Source organism: Pseudophryne corroboree, chromosome 3 (assembly GCF_028390025.1).
Source record: "Pseudophryne corroboree isolate aPseCor3 chromosome 3, aPseCor3.hap2, whole genome shotgun sequence".
Taxonomy (NCBI): domain Eukaryota; kingdom Metazoa; phylum Chordata; class Amphibia; order Anura; family Myobatrachidae; genus Pseudophryne; species Pseudophryne corroboree.
Window position 1 is genome coordinate 440,578,176 of NC_086446.1, and position 22,176 is coordinate 440,600,351.

Consider the following 22,176-nt stretch of genomic DNA (forward strand, 5'->3'; position numbering starts at 1 on the left):
CTTAATTTTAGACTTACTCATGTACTTTAGTGTACAAAACAAAGCAGGAGAGTCAGGATGCCTTGCCTTGCCATCACCACAACTCCTCGGTTACCAAGCATTGCTAACTCAGTCGGTAAAGCATGAGACTCTTAATCTCAGGGTCGTGGGTTCGAGCCCCACATTGGGCGGATGCTTTTTTTAATTTTCCTGTACCATTGTATGTGGAACACTGTCAACTTGCCCCACCACAGCGCAAATGGCTGTCCTCACTTTCACAAAATGCACTGCCATATCAGCAAAGACTCAGCACTGCATTGGCCGGGAATCGAACCCGGGCCTCCCGCGTGGCAGGCGAGAATTCTACCACTGAACCACCAATGCTCCACGGATACTTAATTTTACACTTACTCGTGTACTTTAGTGTATGAAATAAAGCAGGAGTGTCAGGATGCCTTGCCTTGCCATCACCTCCATACATTCTCAACCAAGCCTGGCTATCTCAGTCGGTAGAGCATGAGACTCTTAATCTCAGGGTCGTGGGTTCGAGCCACACGTTGGGCGGATGTTTTTTCTTTTCCTGTACCATTGTATGTGGAACACTGTATACTTGCACCACCACAGCGCAAATGGCTGTCCTCACTTTCACAAAATGCACTGCCCTATCAGCAAAAACTCAGGAATGTATTGACCGGGAATTGAACCCGGCCTCCCACGTGGCCGGCTAGATTTCTACCACTGAACCACCAATGATCCACAGATGCTTAATTTTAGACTTACTCATGTACTTTAGTGTACAAAACAAAGCAGGAGAGTCAGGATGCCTTGCCTTGCCATCACCACAACTCCTCGGTTACCAAGCATTGCTAACTCAGTCGGTAAAGCATGAGACTCTTAATCTCAGGGTCGTGGGTTCGAGCCCCACATTGGGCGGATGCTTTTTTTTCTTTTCCTGTACCATTGTATGTGGAACACTGTCAACTTGCCCCACCACAGCGCAAATGGCTGTCCTCACTTTCACAAAATGCACTGCCATATCAGCAAAGACTCAGCACTGCATTGGCCAGGAATCAAACCCGGGCCTCCCGCGTGGCAGGCAAGAATTCTACCACTGAACCACCAATGCTCCACGGATACTTAATTTTACACTTACTCGTGTACTTTAGTGTATGAAATAAAGCAGGAGTGTCAGGATGCCTTGCCTTGCCATCACCTCCATACATTCTCAACCAAGCCTGGCTAGCTCAGTCGGTAGAGCATGAGACTCTTAATCTCAGGGTCGTGGGTTCGAGCCACACGTTGGGCGGATGTTTTTTCTTTTCCTGTACCATTGTATGTGGAACACTGTATACTTGCACCACCACAGCGCAAATGGCTGTCCTCACTTTCACAAAATGCACTGCCCTATCAGCAAAAACTCAGGAATGTATTGACCTGGAATTGAACCCGGCCTCCCACGTGGCCGGCTAGATTTCTACAACTGAACCACCAATGATCCACAGATGCTTAATTTTAGACTTACTCATGTACTTTAGTGTACAAAACAAAGCAGGAGAGTCAGGATGCCTTTCCTTGCCATCACCACAACTCCTCGGTTACCAAGCCTGGCTAGCTCAGTCGGTAGAGCATGAGACTCTTAATCTCAGGGTCGTGGGTTCGAGCCCCACGTTGGGCGGATGTTTTTTCTTTTCCTGTACCATTGTATGTGGAACACTGTCAACTTGCACCACCACAGCGCAAATGGCTGTCCTCACTTTCACAAAATACACTGCCATATCAGCAAAAACTCAGGACTGCATTGGCCGGGAATCGATTCCGGGCCTCACGAGTGGCAGGCGATAATTCTACCACTGAACCACCAATGCTCCACAGATGCCTAATTTTACACTTACTCATGTACTTTAGTGTATAAAACAAAGCAGGAGTGTCAGGATGCCTTGCCTTGCCATCACCTCCAAGCCTACGTAACCAAGCCCGACTAGCACAGTCGCTAGAGCATAAGACTATTAATCTTAGGGTCATGTATTTGAGCTCCATGTTGGGCAGTTGTTTTTTTCTCTTCCTTTACCATTGTATGTGGAACAGTGTATACTTGCATCACCACAGCGCAAATGGCTGTCCTCACTTTCACAAAATGCACTGCCCTATCAGCAAAAACTCAGGAATGTATTGACCGGGAATTGAACCCGGCCTCCCACGTGGCCGGCTAGATTTCTACCACTGAACCACCAATGATCCACAGATGCTTAATTTTAGACTTACTCATGTACTTTAGTGTACAAAACAAAGCAGGAGAGTCAGGATGCCTTGCCTTGCCATCACCACAACTCCTCGGTTACCAAGCATTGCTAACTCAGTCGGTAAAGCATGAGACTCTTAATCTCAGGGTCGTGGGTTCGAGCCCCTCATTGGGCGGATGCTTTTTTTAATTTTCCTGTACCATTGTATGTGGAACACTGTCAACTTGCCCCACCACAGCGCAAATGGCTGTCCTCACTTTCACAAAATGCACTGCCATATCAGCAAAGACTCAGCACTGCATTGGCCGGGAATCGAACCCGGGCCTCCCGCGTGGCAGGCGAGAATTCTACCACTGAACCACCAATGCTCCACGGATACTTAATTTTACACTTACTCGTGTACTTTAGTGTATGAAATAAAGCAGGAGTGTCAGGATGCCTTGCCTTGCCATCACCTCCATACATTCTCAACCAAGCCTGGCTATCTCAGTCGGTAGAGCATGAGACTCTTAATCTCAGGGTCGTGGGTTCGAGCCACACGTTGGGCGGATGTTTTTTCTTTTCCTGTACCATTGTATGTGGAACACTGTATACTTGCACCACCACAGCGCAAATGGCTGTCCTCACTTTCACAAAATGCACTGCCCTATCAGCAAAAACTCAGGAATGTATTGACCGGGAATTGAACCCGGCCTCCCACGTGGCCGGCTAGATTTCTACCACTGAACCACCAATGATCCACAGATGCTTAATTTTAGACTTACTCATGTACTTTAGTGTACAAAACAAAGCAGGAGAGTCAGGATGCCTTGCCTTGCCATCACCACAACTCCTCGGTTACCAAGCATTGCTAACTCAGTCGGTAAAGCATGAGACTCTTAATCTCAGGGTCGTGGGTTCGAGCCCCACATTGGGCGGATGCTTTTTTTTCTTTTCCTGTACCATTGTATGTGGAACACTGTCAACTTGCCCCACCACAGCGCAAATGGCTGTCCTCACTTTCACAAAATGCACTGCCATATCAGCAAAGACTCAGCACTGCATTGGCCAGGAATCAAACCCGGGCCTCCCGCGTGGCAGGCAAGAATTCTACCACTGAACCACCAATGCTCCACGGATACTTAATTTTACACTTACTCGTGTACTTTAGTGTATGAAATAAAGCAGGAGTGTCAGGATGCCTTGCCTTGCCATCACCTCCATACATTCTCAACCAAGCCTGGCTAGCTCAGTCGGTAGAGCATGAGACTCTTAATCTCAGGGTCGTGGGTTCGAGCCACACGTTGGGCGGATGTTTTTTCTTTTCCTGTACCATTGTATGTGGAACACTGTATACTTGCGCCACCACAGCGCAAATGGCTGTCCTCACTTTCACAAAATGCACTGCCCTATCAGCAAAAACTCAGGAATGTATTGACCGGGAATTGAACCCGGCCTCCCACGTGGCCGGCTAGATTTCTACAACTGAACCACCAATGATCCACAGTTGCTTAATTTTAGACTTACTCATGTACTTTAGTGTACAAAACAAAGCAGGAGAGTCAGGATGCCTTTCCTTGCCATCACCACAACTCCTCGGTTACCAAGCATTGCTAACTCAGTCGGTAAAGCATGAGACTCTTAATCTCAGGGTCGTGGGTTCGAGCCCCACATTGGGTGGATGTTTTTTTTCTTTTCCTGTACCATTGTATGTGGAACACTGTCAACTTGCCCCACCACAGCGCAAATGGCTGTCCTCACTTTCACAAAATGCACTGCCATATCAGCAAAAATTCAGGACTGCATTGGCCGGAAATCGAACCCGGGCCCCCCGCGTGGCAGGCGAGAATTCTACCACTGAACCACCAATGCTCCACAAATACTTAATTTTACACTTACTCGTGTACTTTAGTGTATGAAACAAAGCAGGAGTGTCAGGATGCCTTGCCTTGCCATCACCTCCATACATTCTCAACCAAGCCTGGCTAGCTCAGTCGGTAGAGCATGAGACTCTTAATCTCAGGGTCGTGGGTTCGAGCCCCACGTTGGGCGGATGTTTTTTCTTTTCCTGTACCATTGTATGTGGAACACTGTCAAGTTGCACCACCACAGCGCAAATGGCTGTCCTCACTTTCACAAAATACACTGCCATATCAGCAAAAACTCAGGACTGCATTGGCCGGGAATCGATTCCGGGCCTCACGAGTGGCAGGCGAGAATTCTACCACTGAACCACCAATGCTCCACAGATGCCTAATTTTACACTTACTCATGTACTTTAGTGTATAAAACAAAGCAGGGGTGTCAGGATGCCTTGCCTTGCCATCACCTCCAAGCCTACGTAACCAAGCCCGACTAGCACAGTCGCTAGAGCATAAGACTATTAATCTTAGGGTCATGTATTTGAGCTCCATGTTGGGCAGTTGTTTTTTTCTCTTCCTTTACCATTGTATGTGGAACAGTGTATACTTGCATCACCACAGCGCAAATGGCTGTCCTCACTTTCACAAAATGCACTGCCCTATCAGCAAAAACTCAGGAATGTATTGACCGGGAATTGAACCCGGCCTCCCACGTGGCCGGCTAGATTTCTACCACTGAACCACCAATGATCCACAGATGCTTAATTTTAGACTTACTCATGTACTTTAGTGTACAAAACAAAGCAGGAGAGTCAGGATGCCTTGCCTTGCCATCACCACAACTCCTTGGTTACCAAGCATTGCTAACTCAGTCGGTAAAGCATGAGACTCTTAATCTCAGGGTCGTGGGTTCGAGCCCCACATTGGGGGGATGTTTTTTTTCTTTTCCTGTACCATTGTATTTGGAACACTGTCAACTTGCACCACCACAGCGCAAATGGCTGTCCTCACTTTCACAAAATGCACTGCCATATCAGCAAAAATTCAGGACTGCATTGGCCGGGAATCGAACCCGGGCCTCCCACGTGGCAGGCGAGAATTCTACCACTGAGCCACCAATGCTCCACAGGTACTTAATTTTACACTTACTCGTGTACTTTAGTGTATGAAATAAAGCAGGAGTGTCAGGATGCCTTGCCATCACCTCAAGCCTACGTAACCAAGCCCGACTAGCACAGTCGCTAGAGCATAAGACTATTAATCTTAGGGTCATGTATTTGAGCTCCATGTTGGGCAGTTGTTTTTTTCTCTTCCTTTACCATTGTATGTGGAACAGTGTACACTTGCATCACCACAGCGCAAATGGCTGTCCTCACTTTCACAAAATGCACTGCCCTATCAGCAAAAACTCAGGAATGTATTGACCGGGAATTGAACCCGGCCTCCCACGTGGCCGGCTAGATTTCTACCACTGAACCACCAATGATCCACAGATGCTTAATTTTAGACTTACTCATGTACTTTAGTGTACAAAACAAAGCAGGAGAGTCAGGATGCCTTGCCTTGCCATCACCACAACTCCTCGGTTACCAAGCATTGCTAACTCAGTCGGTAAAGCATGAGACTCTTAATCTCAGGGTCGTGGGTTCGAGCCCCACATTGGGTGGATGTTTTTTTTCTTTTCCTGTACCATTGTATGTGGAACACTGTCAACTTGCCCCACCACAGCGCAAATGGCTGTCCTCACTTTCACAAAATGCACTGCCGTATCAGCACTGCATTGGCCGGAAATCGAACCCGGGCCTCCCGCGTGGCAGGCGAGAATTCTACCACTGAACCACCAATGCTCCACAAATACTTAATTTTACACTTACTCGTGTACTTTAGTGTATGAAACAAACCAAGAGTGTCAGGATGCCTTGCCTTGCCATCACCTCCATACATTCTCAACCAAGCCTGGCTAGCTCAGTCGGTAGAGCATGAGACTCTTAATCTCAGGGTCATGGGTTTGAGCCCCACGTTGGGCGGATGTTTTTTCTTTTCCTGTACCATTGTATGTGGAACACTGTCAACTTGCACCACCACAGCGCAAATGGCTGTCCTCACTTTCACAAAATGCACTGCCATATCAGCAAAAACTCAGGACTGCATTGGCCGGGAATCGAACCCGGGCCTCCCGCGTGGCAGGCGAGAATTCTACCACTGAACCACCAATGCTCCACAGGTACTTAATTTTACACTTACTCGTGTACTTTAGTGTATGAAACAAAGCAGGAGTGTCAGGATGCCTTGCCTTGCCATCACCTCCATACATTCTCAACCAAGCCTGGCTAGCTCAGTCGGTAGAGCATGAGACTCTTAATCTCAGGGTCGTGGGTTCGAGCCCCACGTTGGGCGGATGTTTTTTCTTTTCCTGTACCATTGTATGTGGAACACTGTCAACTTGCACCACCACAGCGCAAATGGCTGTCCTCACTTTCACAAAATACACTGCCATATCAGCAAAAACTCAGGACTGCATTGGCCGGGAATCGATTCCGGGCCTCACGAGTGGCAGGCGAGAATTCTACCACTGAACCACCAATGCTCCACAGATGCCTAATTTTACACTTACTCATGTACTTTAGTGTATAAAACAAAGCAGGAGTGTCAGGATGCCTTGCCTTGCCATCACCTCCAAGCCTACGTAACCAAGCCCGACTAGCACAGTCGCTAGAGCATAAGACTATTAATCTTAGGGTCATGTATTTGAGCTCCATGTTGGGCAGTTGTTTTTTTCTCTTCCTTTACCATTGTATGTGGAACAGTGTATACTTGCATCACCACAGCGCAAATGGCTGTCCTCACTTTCACAAAATGCACTGCCCTATCAGCAAAAACTCAGGAATGTATTGACCGGGAATTGAACCCGGCATCCCACGTGGCCGGCTAGATTTCTACCACTGAACCACCAATGATCCACAGATGCTTAATTTTAGACTTACTCATGTACTTTAGTGTACAAAACAAAGCAGGAGAGTCAGGATGCCTTGCCTTGCCATCACCACAACTCCTCGGTTACCAAGCATTGCTAACTCAGTCGGTAAAGCATGAGACTCTTAATCTCAGGGTCGTGGGTTCGAGCCCCACATTGGGCGGATGTTTTTTTTTCTTTTCTGTACCATTGTATTTGGAACACTGTCAACTTGCACCACCACAGCGCAAATGGCTGTCCTCACTTTCACAAAATGCACTGCCATATCAGCAAAAACTCAGGACTGCATTGGCCGGGAATCGAACCCGGGCCTCCCGCGTGGCAGGCGAGAATTCTACCACTGAACCACCAATGCTCCACAGGTACTTAATTTTACACTTACTCGTGTACTTTAGTGTATGAAACAAAGCAGGAGTGTCAGGATGCCTTGCCTTGCCATCACCTCCATACATTCTCAACCAAGCCTGGCTAGCTCAGTCGGTAGAGCATGAGACTCTTAATCTCAGGGTCGTGGGTTCGAGCCCCACGTTGGGCGGATGCTTTTTCCTTTCCTGTACCATTGTATGTGGAACACTGTGTACTTGCACCACCACAGCGCAAATGGTTGTCCTCACTTTCACAAAATGCACTGCCCTATCAGCAAAAACTCAGGAATGTATTGACCTGGAATTGAACCCGGCCTCCCACGTGGCCGGCTAGATTTCTACAACTGAACCACCAATGATCCACAGATGCTTAATTTTAGACTTACTCATGTACTTTAGTGTACAAAACAAAGCAGGAGAGTCAGGATGCCTTTCCTTGCCATCACCACAACTCCTCGGTTACCAAGCATTGCTAACTCAGTCGGTAAAGCATGAGACTCTTAATCTCAGGGTCGTGGGTTCGAGCCCCACATTGGGTGGATGTTTTTTTTCTTTTCCTGTACCATTGTATGTGGAACACTGTCAACTTGCCCCACCACAGCGCAAATGGCTGTCCTCACTTTCACAAAATGCACTGCCATATCAGCAAAAATTCAGGTCTGCATTGGCCGGAAATCGAACCCGGGCCTCCCACGTGGCAGGCGAGAATTCTACCACTGAACCACCAATGCTCCACAAATACTTAATTTTACACTTACTCGTGTACTTTAGTGTATGAAACAAAGCAGGAGTGTCAGGATGCCTTGCCTTGCCATCACCTCCATACATTCTCAACCAAGCCTGGCTAGCTCAGTCGGTAGAGCATGAGACTCTTAATCTCAGGGTCGTGGGTTCGAGCCCCACGTTGGGCGGATGTTTTTTCTTTTCCTGTACCATTGTATGTGGAACACTGTCAACTTGCACCACCACAGCGCAAATGGCTGTCCTCACTTTCACAAAATACACTGCCATATCAGCAAAAACTCAGGACTGCATTGGCCGGGAATCGATTCCGGGCCTCACGAGTGGCAGGCGAGAATTCTACCACTGAACCACCAATGCTCCACAGATGCCTAATTTTACACTTACTCATGTACTTTAGTGTATAAAACAAAGCAGGAGTGTCAGGATGCCTTGCCTTGCCATCACCTCCAAGCCTACGTAACCAAGCCCGACTAGCACAGTCGCTAGAGCATAAGACTATTAATCTTAGGGTCATGTATTTGAGCTCCATGTTGGGCAGTTGTTTTTTTCTCTTCCTTTACCATTGTATGTGGAACAGTGTATACTTGCATCACCACAGCGCAAATGGCTGTCCTCACTTTCACAAAATGCACTGCCCTATCAGCAAAAACTCAGGAATGTATTGACCGGGAATTGAACCCGGCCTCCCACGTGGCCGGCTAGATTTCTACCACTGAACCACCAATGATCCACAGATGCTTAATTTTAGACTTACTCATGTACTTTAGTGTACAAAACAAAGCAGGAGAGTCAGGATGCCTTGCCTTGCCATCACCACAACTCCTCGGTTACCAAGCATTGCTAACTCAGTCGGTAAAGCATGAGACTCTTAATCTCAGGGTCGTGGGTTCGAGCCCCACATTGGGCGGATGTTTTTTTTCTTTTCCTGTACCATTGTATTTGGAACACTGTCAACTTGCACCACCACAGCGCAAATGGCTGTCCTCACTTTCACAAAATGCACTGCCATATCAGCAAAAACTCAGGACTGCATTGGCCGGGAATCGAACCCGGGCCTCCCGCGTGGCAGGCGAGAATTCTACCACTGAACCACCAATGCTCCACAGGTACTTAATTTTACACTTACTCGTGTACTTTAGTGTATGAAACAAAGCAGGAGTGTCAGGATGCCTTGCCTTGCCTTGCCATCACCATCACCTCCATACATTTGCAACCAAGCCTGGCTAGCTCAGTCGGTAGAGCATGAGACTCTTAATCTCAGGGTCGTGGGTTCGAGCCCCACATTGGGCGGATGTTTTTTCTTTTCCTGTACCATTGTATGTGGAACACTGTATACTTGCACCACCACAGCGCAAATGGCTGTCCTCACTTTCACAAAATACACTGCCATATCAGCAAAAACTCAGGACTGCATTGGCCGGGAATCGATTCCGGGCCTCACGCGTGGCAGGCGAGAATTCTACCACTGAACCACCAATGCTCCACAGATGCCTAATTTTACACTTACTCATGTACTTTAGTGTATAAAACAAAGCAGGAGTGTCAGGATGCCTTGCCTTGCCATCACCTCCAAGCCTACGTAACCAAGCCCGACTAGCACAGTTGCTAGAGCATAAGACTATTAATCTTAGGGTCATGTATTTGAGCTCCATGTTGGGCAGTTGTTTTTTTCTCTTCCTGTACCATTGTATGTGGAACAGTGTATACTTGCATCACCACAGCGCAAATGGCTGTCCTCACTTTCACAAAATGCACTGCCCTATCAGCAAAAACTCAGGAATGTATTGACCGGGAATTGAACCCGGCCTCCCACGTGGCCGGCTAGATTTCTACAACTGAACCACCAATGATCCACAGTTGCTTAATTTTAGACTTACTCATGTACTTTAGTGTACAAAACAAAGCAGGAGAGTCAGGATGCCTTTCCTTGCCATCACCACAACTCCTCGGTTACCAAGCATTGCTAACTCAGTCGGTAAAGCATGAGACTCTTAATCTCAGGGTCGTGGGTTCGAGCCCCACATTGGGTGGATGTTTTTTTTCTTTTCCTGTACCATTGTATGTGGAACACTGTCAACTTGCCCCACCACAGCGCAAATGGCTGTCCTCACTTTCACAAAATGCACTGCCATATCAGCAAAAATTCAGGACTGCATTGGCCGGAAATCGAACCCGGGCCCCCCGCGTGGCAGGCGAGAATTCTACCACTGAACCACCAATGCTCCACAAATACTTAATTTTACACTTACTCGTGTACTTTAGTGTATGAAACAAAGCAGGAGTGTCAGGATGCCTTGCCTTGCCATCACCTCCATACATTCTCAACCAAGCCTGGCTAGCTCAGTCGGTAGAGCATGAGACTCTTAATCTCAGGGTCGTGGGTTCGAGCCCCACGTTGGGCGGATGTTTTTTCTTTTCCTGTACCATTGTATGTGGAACACTGTCAACTTGCACCACCACAGCGCAAATGGCTGTCCTCACTTTCACAAAATACACTGCCATATCAGCAAAAACTCAGGACTGCATTGGCCGGGAATCGATTCCGGGCCTCACGAGTGGCAGGCGAGAATTCTACCACTGAACCACCAATGCTCCACAGATGCCTAATTTTACACTTACTCATGTACTTTAGTGTATAAAACAAAGCAGGGGTGTCAGGATGCCTTGCCTTGCCATCACCTCCAAGCCTACGTAACCAAGCCCGACTAGCACAGTCGCTAGAGCATAAGACTATTAATCTTAGGGTCATGTATTTGAGCTCCATGTTGGGCAGTTGTTTTTTTCTCTTCCTTTACCATTGTATGTGGAACAGTGTATACTTGCATCACCACAGCGCAAATGGCTGTCCTCACTTTCACAAAATGCACTGCCCTATCAGCAAAAACTCAGGAATGTATTGACCGGGAATTGAACCCGGCCTCCCACGTGGCCGGCTAGATTTCTACCACTGAACCACCAATGATCCACAGATGCTTAATTTTAGACTTACTCATGTACTTTAGTGTACAAAACAAAGCAGGAGAGTCAGGATGCCTTGCCTTGCCATCACCACAACTCCTCGGTTACCAAGCATTGCTAACTCAGTCGGTAAAGCATGAGACTCTTAATCTCAGGGTCGTGGGTTCGAGCCCCACATTGGGGGGATGTTTTTTTTCTTTTCCTGTACCATTGTATTTGGAACACTGTCAACTTGCACCACCACAGCGCAAATGGCTGTCCTCACTTTCACAAAATGCACTGCCATATCAGCAAAAACTCAGGATTGCATTGGCCGGGAATCGAACCCGGGCCTCCCACGTGGCAGGCGAGAATTCTACCACTGAGCCACCAATGCTCCACAGGTACTTAATTTTACACTTACTCGTGTACTTTAGTGTATGAAATAAAGCAGGAGTGTCAGGATGCCTTGCCATCACCTCAAGCCTACGTAACCAAGCCCGACTAGCACAGTCGCTAGAGCATAAGACTATTAATCTTAGGGTCATGTATTTGAGCTCCATGTTGGGCAGTTGTTTTTTTCTCTTCCTTTACCATTGTATGTGGAACAGTGTACACTTGCATCACCACAGCGCAAATGGCTGTCCTCACTTTCACAAAATGCACTGCCCTATCAGCAAAAACTCAGGAATGTATTGACCGGGAATTGAACCCGGCCTCCCACGTGGCCGGCTAGATTTCTACCACTGAACCACCAATGATCCACAGATGCTTAATTTTAGACTTACTCATGTACTTTAGTGTACAAAACAAAGCAGGAGAGTCAGGATGCCTTGCCTTGCCATCACCACAACTCCTCGGTTACCAAGCATTGCTAACTCAGTCGGTAAAGCATGAGACTCTTAATCTCAGGGTCGTGGGTTCGAGCCCCACATTGGGTGGATGTTTTTTTTCTTTTCCTGTACCATTGTATGTGGAACACTGTCAACTTGCCCCACCACAGCGCAAATGGCTGTCCTCACTTTCACAAAATGCACTGCCATATCAGCACTGCATTGGCCGGAAATCGAACCCGGGCCTCCCGCGTGGCAGGCGAGAATTCTACCACTGAACCACCAATGCTCCACAAATACTTAATTTTACACTTACTCGTGTACTTTAGTGTATGAAACAAACCAGGAGTGTCAGGATGCCTTGCCTTGCCATCACCTCCATACATTCTCAACCAAGCCTGGCTAGCTCAGTCGGTAGAGCATGAGACTCTTAATCTCAGGGTCATGGGTTTGAGCCCCACGTTGGGCGGATGTTTTTTCTTTTCCTGTACCATTGTATGTGGAACACTGTCAACTTGCCCCACCACAGCGCAAATGGCTGTCCTCACTTTCACAAAATGCACTGCCATATCAGCAAAAACTCAGGACTGCATTGGCCGGGAATCGAACCCGGGCCTCCCGCGTGGCAGGTGAGAATTCTACCACTGAACCACCAATGCTCCACAGGTACTTAATTTTACACTTACTCGTGTACTTTAGTGTATGAAACAAAGCAGGAGTGTCAGGATGCCTTGCCTTGCCATCACCTCCATACATTCTCAACCAAGCCTGGCTAGCTCAGTCGGTAGAGCATGAGACTCTTAATCTCAGGGTCGTGGGTTCGAGCCCCACGTTGGGCGGATGTTTTTTCTTTTCCTGTACCATTGTATGTGGAACACTGTCAACTTGCACCACCACAGCGCAAATGGCTGTCCTCACTTTCACAAAATACACTGCCATATCAGCAAAAACTCAGGACTGCATTGGCCGGGAATCGATTCCGGGCCTCACGAGTGGCAGGCGAGAATTCTACCACTGAACCACCAATGCTCCACAGATGCCTAATTTTACACTTACTCATGTACTTTAGTGTATAAAACAAAGCAGGAGTGTCAGGATGCCTTGCCTTGCCATCACCTCCAAGCCTACGTAACCAAGCCCGACTAGCACAGTCGCTAGAGCATAAGACTATTAATCTTAGGGTCATGTATTTGAGCTCCATGTTGGGCAGTTGTTTTTTTCTCTTCCTTTACCATTGTATGTGGAACAGTGTATACTTGCATCACCACAGCGCAAATGGCTGTCCTCACTTTCACAAAATGCACTGCCCTATCAGCAAAAACTCAGGAATGTATTGACCGGGAATTGAACCCGGCATCCCACGTGGCCGGCTAGATTTCTACCACTGAACCACCAATGATCCACAGATGCTTAATTTTAGACTTACTCATGTACTTTAGTGTACAAAACAAAGCAGGAGAGTCAGGATGCCTTGCCTTGCCATCACCACAACTCCTCGGTTACCAAGCATTGCTAACTCAGTCGGTAAAGCATGAGACTCTTAATCTCAGGGTCGTGGGTTCGAGCCCCACATTGGGCGGATGTTTTTTTTCTTTTCTGTACCATTGTATTTGGAACACTGTCAACTTGCACCACCACAGCGCAAATGGCTGTCCTCACTTTCACAAAATGCACTGCCATATCAGCAAAAACTCAGGACTGCATTGGCCGGGAATCGAACCCGGGCCTCCCGCGTGGCAAGCGAGAATTCTACCACTGAACCACCAATGCTCCACAGGTACTTAATTTTACACTTACTCGTGTACTTTAGTGTATGAAACAAAGCAGGAGTGTCAGGATGCCTTGCCTTGCCATCACCTCCATACATTCTCAACCAAGCCTGGCTAGCTCAGTCGGTAGAGCATGAGACTCTTAATCTCAGGGTCGTGGGTTCGAGCCCCACGTTGGGCGGATGCTTTTTCCTTTCCTGTACCATTGTATGTGGAACACTGTATACTTGCACCACCACAGCGCAAATGGTTGTCCTCACTTTCACAAAATGCACTGCCCTATCAGCAAAAACTCAGGAATGTATTGACCTGGAATTGAACCCGGCCTCCCACGTGGCCGGCTAGATTTCTACAACTGAACCACCAATGATCCACAGATGCTTAATTTTAGACTTACTCATGTACTTTAGTGTACAAAACAAAGCAGGAGAGTCAGGATGCCTTTCCTTGCCATCACCACAACTCCTCGGTTACCAAGCATTGCTAACTCAGTCGGTAAAGCATGAGACTCTTAATCTCAGGGTCGTGGGTTCGAGCCCCACATTGGGTGGATGTTTTTTTTCTTTTCCTGTACCATTGTATGTGGAACACTGTCAACTTGCCCCACCACAGCGCAAATGGCTGTCCTCACTTTCACAAAATGCACTGCCATATCAGCAAAAATTCAGGACTGCATTGGCCGGAAATCGAACCCGGGCCTCCCGCGTGGCAGGCGAGAATTCTACCACTGAACCACCAATGCTCCACAAATACTTAATTTTACACTTACTCGTGTACTTTAGTGTATGAAACAAAGCAGGAGTGTCAGGATGCCTTGCCTTGCCATCACCTCCATACATTCTCAACCAAGCCTGGCTAGCTCAGTCGGTAGAGCATGAGACTCTTAATCTCAGGGTCGTGGGTTCGAGCCCCACGTTGGGCGGATGTTTTTTCTTTTCCTGTACCATTGTATGTGGAACACTGTCAACTTGCACCACCACAGCGCAAATGGCTGTCCTCACTTTCACAAAATACACTGCCATATCAGCAAAAACTCAGGACTGCATTGGCCGGGAATCGATTCCGGGCCTCACGAGTGGCAGGCGAGAATTCTACCACTGAACCACCAATGCTCCACAGATGCCTAATTTTACACTTACTCATGTACTTTAGTGTATAAAACAAAGCAGGAGTGTCAGGATGCCTTGCCTTGCCATCACCTCCAAGCCTACGTAACCAAGCCCGACTAGCACAGTCGCTAGAGCATAAGACTATTAATCTTAGGGTCATGTATTTGAGCTCCATGTTGGGCAGTTGTTTTTTTCTCTTCCTTTACCATTGTATGTGGAACAGTGTATACTTGCATCACCACAGCGCAAATGGCTGTCCTCACTTTCACAAAATGCACTGCCCTATCAGCAAAAACTCAGGAATGTATTGACCGGGAATTGAACCCGGCCTCCCACGTGGCCGGCTAGATTTCTACCACTGAACCACCAATGATCCACAGATGCTTAATTTTAGACTTACTCATGTACTTTAGTGTACAAAACAAAGCAGGAGAGTCAGGATGCCTTGCCTTGCCATCACCACAACTCCTCGGTTACCAAGCATTGCTAACTCAGTCGGTAAAGCATGAGACTCTTAATCTCAGGGTCGTGGGTTCGAGCCCCACATTGGGCGGATGTTTTTTTTCTTTTCCTGTACCATTGTATTTGGAACACTGTCAACTTGCACCACCACAGCGCAAATGGCTGTCCTCACTTTCACAAAATGCACTGCCATATCAGCAAAAACTCAGGACTGCATTGGCCGGGAATCGAACCCGGGCCTCCCGCGTGGAAGGCGAGAATTCTACCACTGAACCACCAATGCTCCACAGGTACTTAATTTTACACTTACTCGTGTACTTTAGTGTATGAAACAAAGCAGGAGTGTCAGGATGCCTTGCCTTGCCTTGCCATCACCATCACCTCCATACATTTGCAACCAAGCCTGGCTAGCTCAGTCGGTAGAGCATGAGACTCTTAATCTCAGGGTCGTGGGTTCGAGCCCCACATTGGGCGGATGTTTTTTCTTTTCCTGTACCATTGTATGTGGAACACTGTATACTTGCACCACCACAGCGCAAATGGCTGTCCTCACTTTCACAAAATACACTGCCATATCAGCAAAAACTCAGGACTGCATTGGCCGGGAATCGATTCCGGGCCTCACGCGTGGCAGGCGAGAATTCTACCACTGAACCACCAATGCTCCACAGATGCCTAATTTTACACTTACTCATGTACTTTAGTGTATAAAACAAAGCAGGAGTGTCAGGATGCCTTGCCTTGCCATCACCTCCAAGCCTACGTAACCAAGCCCGACTAGCACAGTTGCTAGAGCATAAGACTATTAATCTTAGGGTCATGTATTTGAGCTCCATGTTGGGCAGTTGTTTTTTTCTCTTCCTGTACCATTGTATGTGGAACAGTGTATACTTGCATCACCACAGCGCAAATGGCTGTCCTCACTTTCACAAAATGCACTGCCCTATCAGCAAAAACTCAGGAATGTATTGACCGGGAATTGAACCCGGCCTCCCACGTGGCCGGCTAGATTTCTACCACTGAACCACCAATGATCCACAGATGCTTAATTTTAGACTTACTCATGTACTTTAGTGTACAAAACAAAGCAAGAGAGTCAGGATGCCTTGCCTTGCCATCACCACAACTCCTCGGTTACCAAGCATTGCTAACTCAGTCGGTAAAGCATGAGACTCTTAATCTCAGGGTCGTGGGTTCGAGCCCCACATTGGGTGGATGTTTTTTTTCTTTTCCTGTACCATTGTATTTGGAACACTGTCAACTTGCCCCACCACAGCGCAAATGGCTGTCCTCACTTTCACAAAATGCACTGCCATATCAGCAAAAACTCAGGACTGCATTGGCCGGGAATCGAACCCAGGCCTCCCGCGTGGCAGGCGAGAATTCTACCACTGAACCACCAATGCTCCACAGATACTTAATTTTACACTTACTCGTGTACTTTAGTGTATGAAATAAAGCAGGAGTGTCAGGATGCCTTGCCTTGCCATCACCTCCATACATTCTCAACCAAGCCTGGCTAGCTCAGTCGGTAGAGCATGAGACTCTTAATCTCAGGGTCGTGGGTTCGAGCCCCACGTTGGGCGGATGTTTTTTCTTTTTCTGTACCATTGTATGTGGAACACTGTATACTTGCACCACCACAGCGCAAATGGCTGTCCTCACTTTCACAAAATGCACTGCCCTATCAGCAAAAACTCAGGAATGTATTGACCGGGAATTGAACCCGGCCTCCCACGTGGCCGGCTAGATTTCTACCACTGAACCACCAATGATCCACAGATGCTTAATTTTAGACTTACTCATGTACTTTAGTGTACAAAACAAAGCAGGAGAGTCAGGATGCCTTGCCTTGCCATCACCACAACTCCTCGGTTACCAAGCATTGCTAACTCAGTCGGTAAAGCATGAGACTCAAAATCTCAGGGTCGTGGGTTCGAGCCCCACATTGGGCGGATGTTTTTTTTCTTTTCCTGTACCATTGTATGTGGAACACTGTCAACTTGCACCACCACAGCGCAAATGGCTGTCCTCACTTTCACAAAATGCACTGCCATATCAGCAAAAATTCAGGACTGCATTGGCCGGAAATCGAACCCGGGCCTCCCGCGTGGCAGGCGAGAATTCTACCACTGAACCACCAATGCTCCACAGATACTTAACTTTACACTTACTCGTGTACTTTAGTGTATGAAATAAAGCAGGAGTGTCAGGATGCCTTGCCTTGCCATCACCTTTATACATTCTCAACCAAGCCTGGCTAGCTCAGTCGGTAGAGCATGAGACTCTTAATCTCAGGGTCGTGGGTTCGAGCCCCACGTTTGGTGGATGTTTTTTCTTTTCCTGTACCATTGTATGTGGAACACTGTCAACTTGCACCACCACAGCGCAAATGGCTGTCCTCACTTTCACAAAATACACTGCCATATCAGCTAAAACTCAGGACTGCATTGGCCGGGAATCGATTCCGGGCCTCACGAGTGGCAGGCGAGAATTCTACCACTGAACCACCAATGCTCCACAGATGCCTAATTTTACACTTACTCATGTACTTTAGTGTATAAAACAAAGCAGGAGTGTCAGGATGCCTTGCCTTGCCATCACCTCCAAGCCTACGTAACCAAGCCCGACTAGCACAGTCGCTAGAGCATAAGACTATTAACCTTAGGGTCATGTATTTGAGCTCCATGTTGGGCAGTTGTTTTTTTCTCTTCCTTTACCATTGTATGTGGAACAGTGTATACTTGCATCAACACAGCGCAAATGGCTGTCCTCACTTTCACAAAATGCACTGCCCTATCAGCAAAAACTCAGGAATGTATTGACCGGGAATTGAACCCGGCCTCCCACGTGGCCGGCTAGATTTCTACCACTGAACCACCAATGATCCACAGATGCTTAATTTTAGACTTACTCATGTACTTTAGTGTACAAAACAAAGCAGGAGAGTCAGGATGCCTTGCCTTGCCATCACCACAACTCCTCGGTTACCAAGCACTGCTAACTCAGTCGGTAAAGCATGAGACTCTTAATCTCAGGGTCGTGGGTTCGAGCCCCACATTGGGCGGATGCTTTTTTTTATTTTCCTGTACCATTGTATGTGGAACACTGTCAACTTGCCCCACCACAGCGCAAATGGCTGTCCTCACTTTCACAAAATGCACTGCCATATCAGCAAAGACTCAGCTCTGCATTGGCCGGGAATCGAACCCGGGCCTCCCGCGTGGCAGGCGAGAATTCTACCACTGAACCACCAATGCTCCACGGATACTTAATTTTACACTTACTCGTGTACTTTAGTGTATGAAATAAAGCAGGAGTGTCAGGATGCCTTGCCTTGCCATCACCTCCATACATTCTCAACCAAGCCTGGCTATCTGAGTCGGTAGAGCATGAGACTCTTAATCTCAGGGTCGTGGGTTCGAGCCACACGTTGGGCGGATGTTTTTACTTTTCCTGTACCATTGTATGTGGAACACTGTATACTTGCACCACCACAGCGCAAATGGCTGTCCTCACTTTCACAAAATGCACTGCCCTATCAGCAAAAACTCAGGAATGTATTGACCGGGAATTGAACCCGGCCTCCCACGTGGCCGGCTAGATTTCTACCACTGAACCACCAATGATCCACAGATGCTTAATTTTAGACTTACTCATGTACTTTAGTGTACAAAACAAAGCAGGAGAGTCAGGATGCCTTGCCTTGCCATCACCACAACTCCTCGGTTACCAAGCATTGCTAACTCAGTCGGTAAAGCATGAGACTCTTAATCTCAGGGTCGTGGGTTCGAGCCCCACATTGGGCGGATGCTTTTTTTTATTTTCCTGTACCATTGTATGTGGAACACTGTCAACTTGCCCCACCACAGCGCAAATGGCTGTCCTCACTTTCACAAAATGCACTGCCTTATCAGCAAAGACTCAGCACTGCATTGGCCAGGAATCAAACCCGGGCCTCCCGCGTGGCAGGCGAGAATTCTACCACTGAACCACCAATGCTCCACGGATACTTAATTTTACACTTACTCGTGTACTTTAGTGTATGAAATAAAGCAGGAGTGTCAGGATGCCTTGCCTTGCCATCACCTCCATACATTCTCAACCAAGCCTGGCTAGCTCAGTCGGTAGAGCATGAGACTCTTAATCTCAGGGTCGTGGGTTCGAGCCACACGTTGGGCGGATGTTTTTTCTTTTCCTGTACCATTGTATGTGGAACACTGTATACTTGCACCACCACAGCGCAAATGGTTGTCCTCACTTTCACAAAATGCACTGCCCTATCAGCAAAAACTCAGGAATGTACTGACCGGGAATTGAACCCGGCCTCCCACGTGGCCGGCTAGATTTCTACAACTGAACCACCAATGATCCACAGTTGCTTAATTTTAGACTTACTCATGTACTTTAGTGTACAAAACAAAGCAGGAGAGTCAGGATGCCTTTCCTTGCCATCACCACAACTCCTCGGTTACCAAGCATTGCTAACTCAGTCGGTAAAGCATGAGACTCTTAATCTCAGGGTCGTGGGTTCGAGCCCCACATTGGGTGGATGTTTTTTTTCTTTTCCTGTACCATTGTATGTGGAACACTGTCAACTTGCCCCACCACAGCGCAAATGGCCGTCCTCACTTTCACAAAATGCACTGCCATATCAGCAAAAATTCAGGACTGCATTGGCCGGAAATCGAACCCGGGCCCCCCGCGTGGCAGGCGAGAATTCTACCACTGAACCACCAATGCTCCACAAATACTTAATTTTACACTTACTCGTGTACTTTAGTGTATGAAACAAAGCAGGAGTGTCAGGATGCCTTGCCTTGCCATCACCTCCATACATTCTCAACCAAGTCTGGCTAGCTCAGCCGGTAGAGCATGAGACTCTTAATCTCAGGGTCGTGGGTTCGAGCCCCACGTTGGGCGGATGTTTTTTCTTTTCCTGTACCATTGTATGTGGAACACTGTCAACTTGCACCACCACAGCGCAAATGGCTGTCCTCACTTTCACAAAATACACTGCCATATCAGCAAAAACTCAGGACTGCATTGGCCGGGAATCGATTCCGGGCCTCACGAGTGGCAGGCGAGAATTCTACCACTGAACCACCAATGCTCCACAGATGCCTAATTTTACACTTACTCATGTACTTTAGTGTATAAAACAAAGCAGGGGTGTCAGGATGCCTTGCCTTGCCATCACCTCCAAGCCTACGTAACCAAGCCCGACTAGCACAGTCGCTAGAGCATAAGACTATTAATCTTAGGGTCATGTATTTGAGCTCCATGTTGGGCAGTTGTTTTTTTCTCTTCCTTTACCATTGTATGTGGAACAGTGTATACTTGCATCACCACAGCGCAAATGGCTGTCCTCACTTTCACAAAATGCACTGCCCTATCAGCAAAAACTCAGGAATGTATTGACCGGGAATTGAACCCGGCCTCCCACGTGGCCGGCTAGATTTCTACCACTGAACCACCAATGATCCACAGATGCTTAATTTTAGACTTACTCATGTACTTTAGTGTACAAAACAAAGCAGGAGAGTCAGGATGCCTTGCCTTGCCATCACCACAACTCCTCGGTTACCAAGCATTGCTAACTCAGTCGGTAAAGCATGAGACTCTTAATCTCAGGGTCGTGGGTTCGAGCCCCACACTGGGGGGATGTTTTTTTTCTTTTCCTGTACCATTGTATTTGGAACACTGTCAACTTGCACCACCACAGCGCAAATGGCTGTCCTCACTTTCACAAAATGCACTGCCATATCAGCAAAAACTCAGGACTGCATTGGCCGGGAATCGAACCCGGGCCTCCCACGTGGCAGGCGAGAATTCTACCACTGAGCCACCAATGCTCCACAGGTACTTAATTTTACACTTACTCGTGTACTTTAGTGTATGAAATAAAGCAGGAGTGTCAGGATGCCTTGCCATCACCTCAAGCCTACGTAACCAAGCCCGACTAGCACAGTCGCTAGAGCATAAGACTATTAATCTTAGGGTCATGTATTTGAGCTCCATGTTGGGCAGTTGTTTTTTTCTCTTCCTTTACCATTGTATGTGGAACAGTGTATACTTGCATCACCACAGCGCAAATGGCTGTCCTCACTTTCACAAAATGCACTGCCCTATCAGCAAAAACTCAGGAATGTATTGACCGGGAATTGAACCCAGCCTCCCACGTGGCCGGCTAGATTTCTACCACTGAACCACCAATGATCCACAGATGCTTAATTTTAGACTTACTCATGTACTTTAGTGTACAAAACAAAGCAGGAGAGTCAGGATGCCTTGCCTTGCCATCACCACAACTCCTCGGTTACCAAGCATTGCTAACTCAGTCGGTAAAGCATGAGACTCTTAATCTCAGGGTCGTGGGTTCGAGCCCCACATTGGGTGGATGTTTTTTTTCTTTTCCTGTACCATTGTATGTGGAACACTGTCAACTTGCCCCACCACAGCGCAAATGGCTGTCCTCACTTTCACAAAATGCACTGCCATATCAGCACTGCATTGGCCGGAAATCGAACCCGGGCCTCCCGCGTGGCAGGCGAGAATTCTACCACTGAACCACTAATGCTCCACAAATACTTAATTTTACACTTACTCGTGTACTTTAGTGTATGAAACAAACCAGGAGTGTCAGGATGCCTTGCCTTGCCATCACCTCCATACATACTCAACCAAGCCTGGCTAGCTCAGTCGGTAGAGCATGAGACTCTTAATCTCAGGGTCATGGGTTTGAGCCCCACGTTGGGCGGATGTTTTTTCTTTTCCTGTACCATTGTATGTGGAACACTGTCAACTTGCACCACCACAGCGCAAATGGCTGTCCTCACTTTCACAAAATACACTGCCATATCAGCAAAAACTCAGGACTGCATTGGCCGGGAATCGATTCCGGGCCTCACGAGTGGCAGGCG

At 47.6% G+C, this 22,176-nt stretch overlaps 46 non-coding genes across 46 annotated transcripts; 21 read left to right on the top strand and 25 right to left on the bottom strand.

Annotated features, from left to right (window-relative positions):
• Positions 1 to 292: 292 nt before the first annotated feature.
• Positions 293 to 363, bottom strand: TRNAG-GCC (transfer RNA glycine (anticodon GCC)). Its single transcript has one exon. It is a non-coding gene; the product is annotated as a tRNA-Gly (tRNA).
• A 671-nt stretch (positions 364 to 1,034) lies between these two features.
• Positions 1,035 to 1,105, bottom strand: TRNAG-GCC (transfer RNA glycine (anticodon GCC)). The gene has a single exon. It is a non-coding gene; the product is annotated as a tRNA-Gly (tRNA).
• Positions 1,106 to 1,212: 107 nt separating this feature from the next.
• TRNAK-CUU (transfer RNA lysine (anticodon CUU)) lies at positions 1,213 to 1,285 on the top strand. Its single transcript has one exon. It is a non-coding gene; the product is annotated as a tRNA-Lys (tRNA).
• A 296-nt stretch (positions 1,286 to 1,581) lies between these two features.
• Positions 1,582 to 1,654, top strand: TRNAK-CUU (transfer RNA lysine (anticodon CUU)). The gene has a single exon. It is a non-coding gene; the product is annotated as a tRNA-Lys (tRNA).
• Positions 1,655 to 2,516: 862 nt separating this feature from the next.
• On the bottom strand, positions 2,517 to 2,587 carry TRNAG-GCC (transfer RNA glycine (anticodon GCC)). The gene has a single exon. It is a non-coding gene; the product is annotated as a tRNA-Gly (tRNA).
• A 671-nt stretch (positions 2,588 to 3,258) lies between these two features.
• On the bottom strand, positions 3,259 to 3,329 carry TRNAG-GCC (transfer RNA glycine (anticodon GCC)). The gene has a single exon. It is a non-coding gene; the product is annotated as a tRNA-Gly (tRNA).
• A 107-nt stretch (positions 3,330 to 3,436) lies between these two features.
• On the top strand, positions 3,437 to 3,509 carry TRNAK-CUU (transfer RNA lysine (anticodon CUU)). The gene has a single exon. It is a non-coding gene; the product is annotated as a tRNA-Lys (tRNA).
• A 490-nt stretch (positions 3,510 to 3,999) lies between these two features.
• TRNAG-GCC (transfer RNA glycine (anticodon GCC)) lies at positions 4,000 to 4,070 on the bottom strand. The gene has a single exon. It is a non-coding gene; the product is annotated as a tRNA-Gly (tRNA).
• A 107-nt stretch (positions 4,071 to 4,177) lies between these two features.
• On the top strand, positions 4,178 to 4,250 carry TRNAK-CUU (transfer RNA lysine (anticodon CUU)). The gene has a single exon. It is a non-coding gene; the product is annotated as a tRNA-Lys (tRNA).
• An 861-nt stretch (positions 4,251 to 5,111) lies between these two features.
• On the bottom strand, positions 5,112 to 5,182 carry TRNAG-GCC (transfer RNA glycine (anticodon GCC)). Its single transcript has one exon. It is a non-coding gene; the product is annotated as a tRNA-Gly (tRNA).
• Positions 5,183 to 5,836: 654 nt separating this feature from the next.
• TRNAG-GCC (transfer RNA glycine (anticodon GCC)) lies at positions 5,837 to 5,907 on the bottom strand. The gene has a single exon. It is a non-coding gene; the product is annotated as a tRNA-Gly (tRNA).
• Positions 5,908 to 6,014: 107 nt separating this feature from the next.
• TRNAK-CUU (transfer RNA lysine (anticodon CUU)) lies at positions 6,015 to 6,087 on the top strand. Its single transcript has one exon. It is a non-coding gene; the product is annotated as a tRNA-Lys (tRNA).
• A 119-nt stretch (positions 6,088 to 6,206) lies between these two features.
• On the bottom strand, positions 6,207 to 6,277 carry TRNAG-GCC (transfer RNA glycine (anticodon GCC)). Its single transcript has one exon. It is a non-coding gene; the product is annotated as a tRNA-Gly (tRNA).
• Positions 6,278 to 6,384: 107 nt separating this feature from the next.
• TRNAK-CUU (transfer RNA lysine (anticodon CUU)) lies at positions 6,385 to 6,457 on the top strand. The gene has a single exon. It is a non-coding gene; the product is annotated as a tRNA-Lys (tRNA).
• Positions 6,458 to 7,318: 861 nt separating this feature from the next.
• TRNAG-GCC (transfer RNA glycine (anticodon GCC)) lies at positions 7,319 to 7,389 on the bottom strand. Its single transcript has one exon. It is a non-coding gene; the product is annotated as a tRNA-Gly (tRNA).
• Positions 7,390 to 7,496: 107 nt separating this feature from the next.
• Positions 7,497 to 7,569, top strand: TRNAK-CUU (transfer RNA lysine (anticodon CUU)). Its single transcript has one exon. It is a non-coding gene; the product is annotated as a tRNA-Lys (tRNA).
• Positions 7,570 to 8,059: 490 nt separating this feature from the next.
• Positions 8,060 to 8,130, bottom strand: TRNAG-GCC (transfer RNA glycine (anticodon GCC)). Its single transcript has one exon. It is a non-coding gene; the product is annotated as a tRNA-Gly (tRNA).
• Positions 8,131 to 8,237: 107 nt separating this feature from the next.
• Positions 8,238 to 8,310, top strand: TRNAK-CUU (transfer RNA lysine (anticodon CUU)). Its single transcript has one exon. It is a non-coding gene; the product is annotated as a tRNA-Lys (tRNA).
• Positions 8,311 to 9,171: 861 nt separating this feature from the next.
• TRNAG-GCC (transfer RNA glycine (anticodon GCC)) lies at positions 9,172 to 9,242 on the bottom strand. The gene has a single exon. It is a non-coding gene; the product is annotated as a tRNA-Gly (tRNA).
• A 118-nt stretch (positions 9,243 to 9,360) lies between these two features.
• Positions 9,361 to 9,433, top strand: TRNAK-CUU (transfer RNA lysine (anticodon CUU)). Its single transcript has one exon. It is a non-coding gene; the product is annotated as a tRNA-Lys (tRNA).
• An 861-nt stretch (positions 9,434 to 10,294) lies between these two features.
• On the bottom strand, positions 10,295 to 10,365 carry TRNAG-GCC (transfer RNA glycine (anticodon GCC)). The gene has a single exon. It is a non-coding gene; the product is annotated as a tRNA-Gly (tRNA).
• A 107-nt stretch (positions 10,366 to 10,472) lies between these two features.
• TRNAK-CUU (transfer RNA lysine (anticodon CUU)) lies at positions 10,473 to 10,545 on the top strand. Its single transcript has one exon. It is a non-coding gene; the product is annotated as a tRNA-Lys (tRNA).
• Positions 10,546 to 11,406: 861 nt separating this feature from the next.
• TRNAG-GCC (transfer RNA glycine (anticodon GCC)) lies at positions 11,407 to 11,477 on the bottom strand. The gene has a single exon. It is a non-coding gene; the product is annotated as a tRNA-Gly (tRNA).
• Positions 11,478 to 12,131: 654 nt separating this feature from the next.
• On the bottom strand, positions 12,132 to 12,202 carry TRNAG-GCC (transfer RNA glycine (anticodon GCC)). Its single transcript has one exon. It is a non-coding gene; the product is annotated as a tRNA-Gly (tRNA).
• A 107-nt stretch (positions 12,203 to 12,309) lies between these two features.
• TRNAK-CUU (transfer RNA lysine (anticodon CUU)) lies at positions 12,310 to 12,382 on the top strand. The gene has a single exon. It is a non-coding gene; the product is annotated as a tRNA-Lys (tRNA).
• A 119-nt stretch (positions 12,383 to 12,501) lies between these two features.
• TRNAG-GCC (transfer RNA glycine (anticodon GCC)) lies at positions 12,502 to 12,572 on the bottom strand. The gene has a single exon. It is a non-coding gene; the product is annotated as a tRNA-Gly (tRNA).
• Positions 12,573 to 12,679: 107 nt separating this feature from the next.
• TRNAK-CUU (transfer RNA lysine (anticodon CUU)) lies at positions 12,680 to 12,752 on the top strand. The gene has a single exon. It is a non-coding gene; the product is annotated as a tRNA-Lys (tRNA).
• An 860-nt stretch (positions 12,753 to 13,612) lies between these two features.
• Positions 13,613 to 13,683, bottom strand: TRNAG-GCC (transfer RNA glycine (anticodon GCC)). Its single transcript has one exon. It is a non-coding gene; the product is annotated as a tRNA-Gly (tRNA).
• Positions 13,684 to 13,790: 107 nt separating this feature from the next.
• On the top strand, positions 13,791 to 13,863 carry TRNAK-CUU (transfer RNA lysine (anticodon CUU)). Its single transcript has one exon. It is a non-coding gene; the product is annotated as a tRNA-Lys (tRNA).
• Positions 13,864 to 14,353: 490 nt separating this feature from the next.
• On the bottom strand, positions 14,354 to 14,424 carry TRNAG-GCC (transfer RNA glycine (anticodon GCC)). The gene has a single exon. It is a non-coding gene; the product is annotated as a tRNA-Gly (tRNA).
• A 107-nt stretch (positions 14,425 to 14,531) lies between these two features.
• Positions 14,532 to 14,604, top strand: TRNAK-CUU (transfer RNA lysine (anticodon CUU)). Its single transcript has one exon. It is a non-coding gene; the product is annotated as a tRNA-Lys (tRNA).
• Positions 14,605 to 15,465: 861 nt separating this feature from the next.
• Positions 15,466 to 15,536, bottom strand: TRNAG-UCC (transfer RNA glycine (anticodon UCC)). Its single transcript has one exon. It is a non-coding gene; the product is annotated as a tRNA-Gly (tRNA).
• Positions 15,537 to 15,654: 118 nt separating this feature from the next.
• TRNAK-CUU (transfer RNA lysine (anticodon CUU)) lies at positions 15,655 to 15,727 on the top strand. The gene has a single exon. It is a non-coding gene; the product is annotated as a tRNA-Lys (tRNA).
• An 861-nt stretch (positions 15,728 to 16,588) lies between these two features.
• Positions 16,589 to 16,659, bottom strand: TRNAG-GCC (transfer RNA glycine (anticodon GCC)). Its single transcript has one exon. It is a non-coding gene; the product is annotated as a tRNA-Gly (tRNA).
• A 107-nt stretch (positions 16,660 to 16,766) lies between these two features.
• On the top strand, positions 16,767 to 16,839 carry TRNAK-CUU (transfer RNA lysine (anticodon CUU)). The gene has a single exon. It is a non-coding gene; the product is annotated as a tRNA-Lys (tRNA).
• Positions 16,840 to 17,135: 296 nt separating this feature from the next.
• TRNAL-CAA (transfer RNA leucine (anticodon CAA)) lies at positions 17,136 to 17,208 on the top strand. Its single transcript has one exon. It is a non-coding gene; the product is annotated as a tRNA-Leu (tRNA).
• Positions 17,209 to 17,329: 121 nt separating this feature from the next.
• Positions 17,330 to 17,400, bottom strand: TRNAG-GCC (transfer RNA glycine (anticodon GCC)). The gene has a single exon. It is a non-coding gene; the product is annotated as a tRNA-Gly (tRNA).
• A 107-nt stretch (positions 17,401 to 17,507) lies between these two features.
• TRNAK-CUU (transfer RNA lysine (anticodon CUU)) lies at positions 17,508 to 17,580 on the top strand. Its single transcript has one exon. It is a non-coding gene; the product is annotated as a tRNA-Lys (tRNA).
• An 862-nt stretch (positions 17,581 to 18,442) lies between these two features.
• TRNAG-GCC (transfer RNA glycine (anticodon GCC)) lies at positions 18,443 to 18,513 on the bottom strand. The gene has a single exon. It is a non-coding gene; the product is annotated as a tRNA-Gly (tRNA).
• Positions 18,514 to 19,184: 671 nt separating this feature from the next.
• Positions 19,185 to 19,255, bottom strand: TRNAG-GCC (transfer RNA glycine (anticodon GCC)). The gene has a single exon. It is a non-coding gene; the product is annotated as a tRNA-Gly (tRNA).
• A 107-nt stretch (positions 19,256 to 19,362) lies between these two features.
• TRNAK-CUU (transfer RNA lysine (anticodon CUU)) lies at positions 19,363 to 19,435 on the top strand. Its single transcript has one exon. It is a non-coding gene; the product is annotated as a tRNA-Lys (tRNA).
• Positions 19,436 to 19,925: 490 nt separating this feature from the next.
• TRNAG-GCC (transfer RNA glycine (anticodon GCC)) lies at positions 19,926 to 19,996 on the bottom strand. The gene has a single exon. It is a non-coding gene; the product is annotated as a tRNA-Gly (tRNA).
• A 107-nt stretch (positions 19,997 to 20,103) lies between these two features.
• Positions 20,104 to 20,176, top strand: TRNAK-CUU (transfer RNA lysine (anticodon CUU)). The gene has a single exon. It is a non-coding gene; the product is annotated as a tRNA-Lys (tRNA).
• An 861-nt stretch (positions 20,177 to 21,037) lies between these two features.
• TRNAG-GCC (transfer RNA glycine (anticodon GCC)) lies at positions 21,038 to 21,108 on the bottom strand. The gene has a single exon. It is a non-coding gene; the product is annotated as a tRNA-Gly (tRNA).
• Positions 21,109 to 21,762: 654 nt separating this feature from the next.
• TRNAG-GCC (transfer RNA glycine (anticodon GCC)) lies at positions 21,763 to 21,833 on the bottom strand. Its single transcript has one exon. It is a non-coding gene; the product is annotated as a tRNA-Gly (tRNA).
• Positions 21,834 to 21,940: 107 nt separating this feature from the next.
• Positions 21,941 to 22,013, top strand: TRNAK-CUU (transfer RNA lysine (anticodon CUU)). Its single transcript has one exon. It is a non-coding gene; the product is annotated as a tRNA-Lys (tRNA).
• Positions 22,014 to 22,176: the final 163 nt, after the last annotated feature.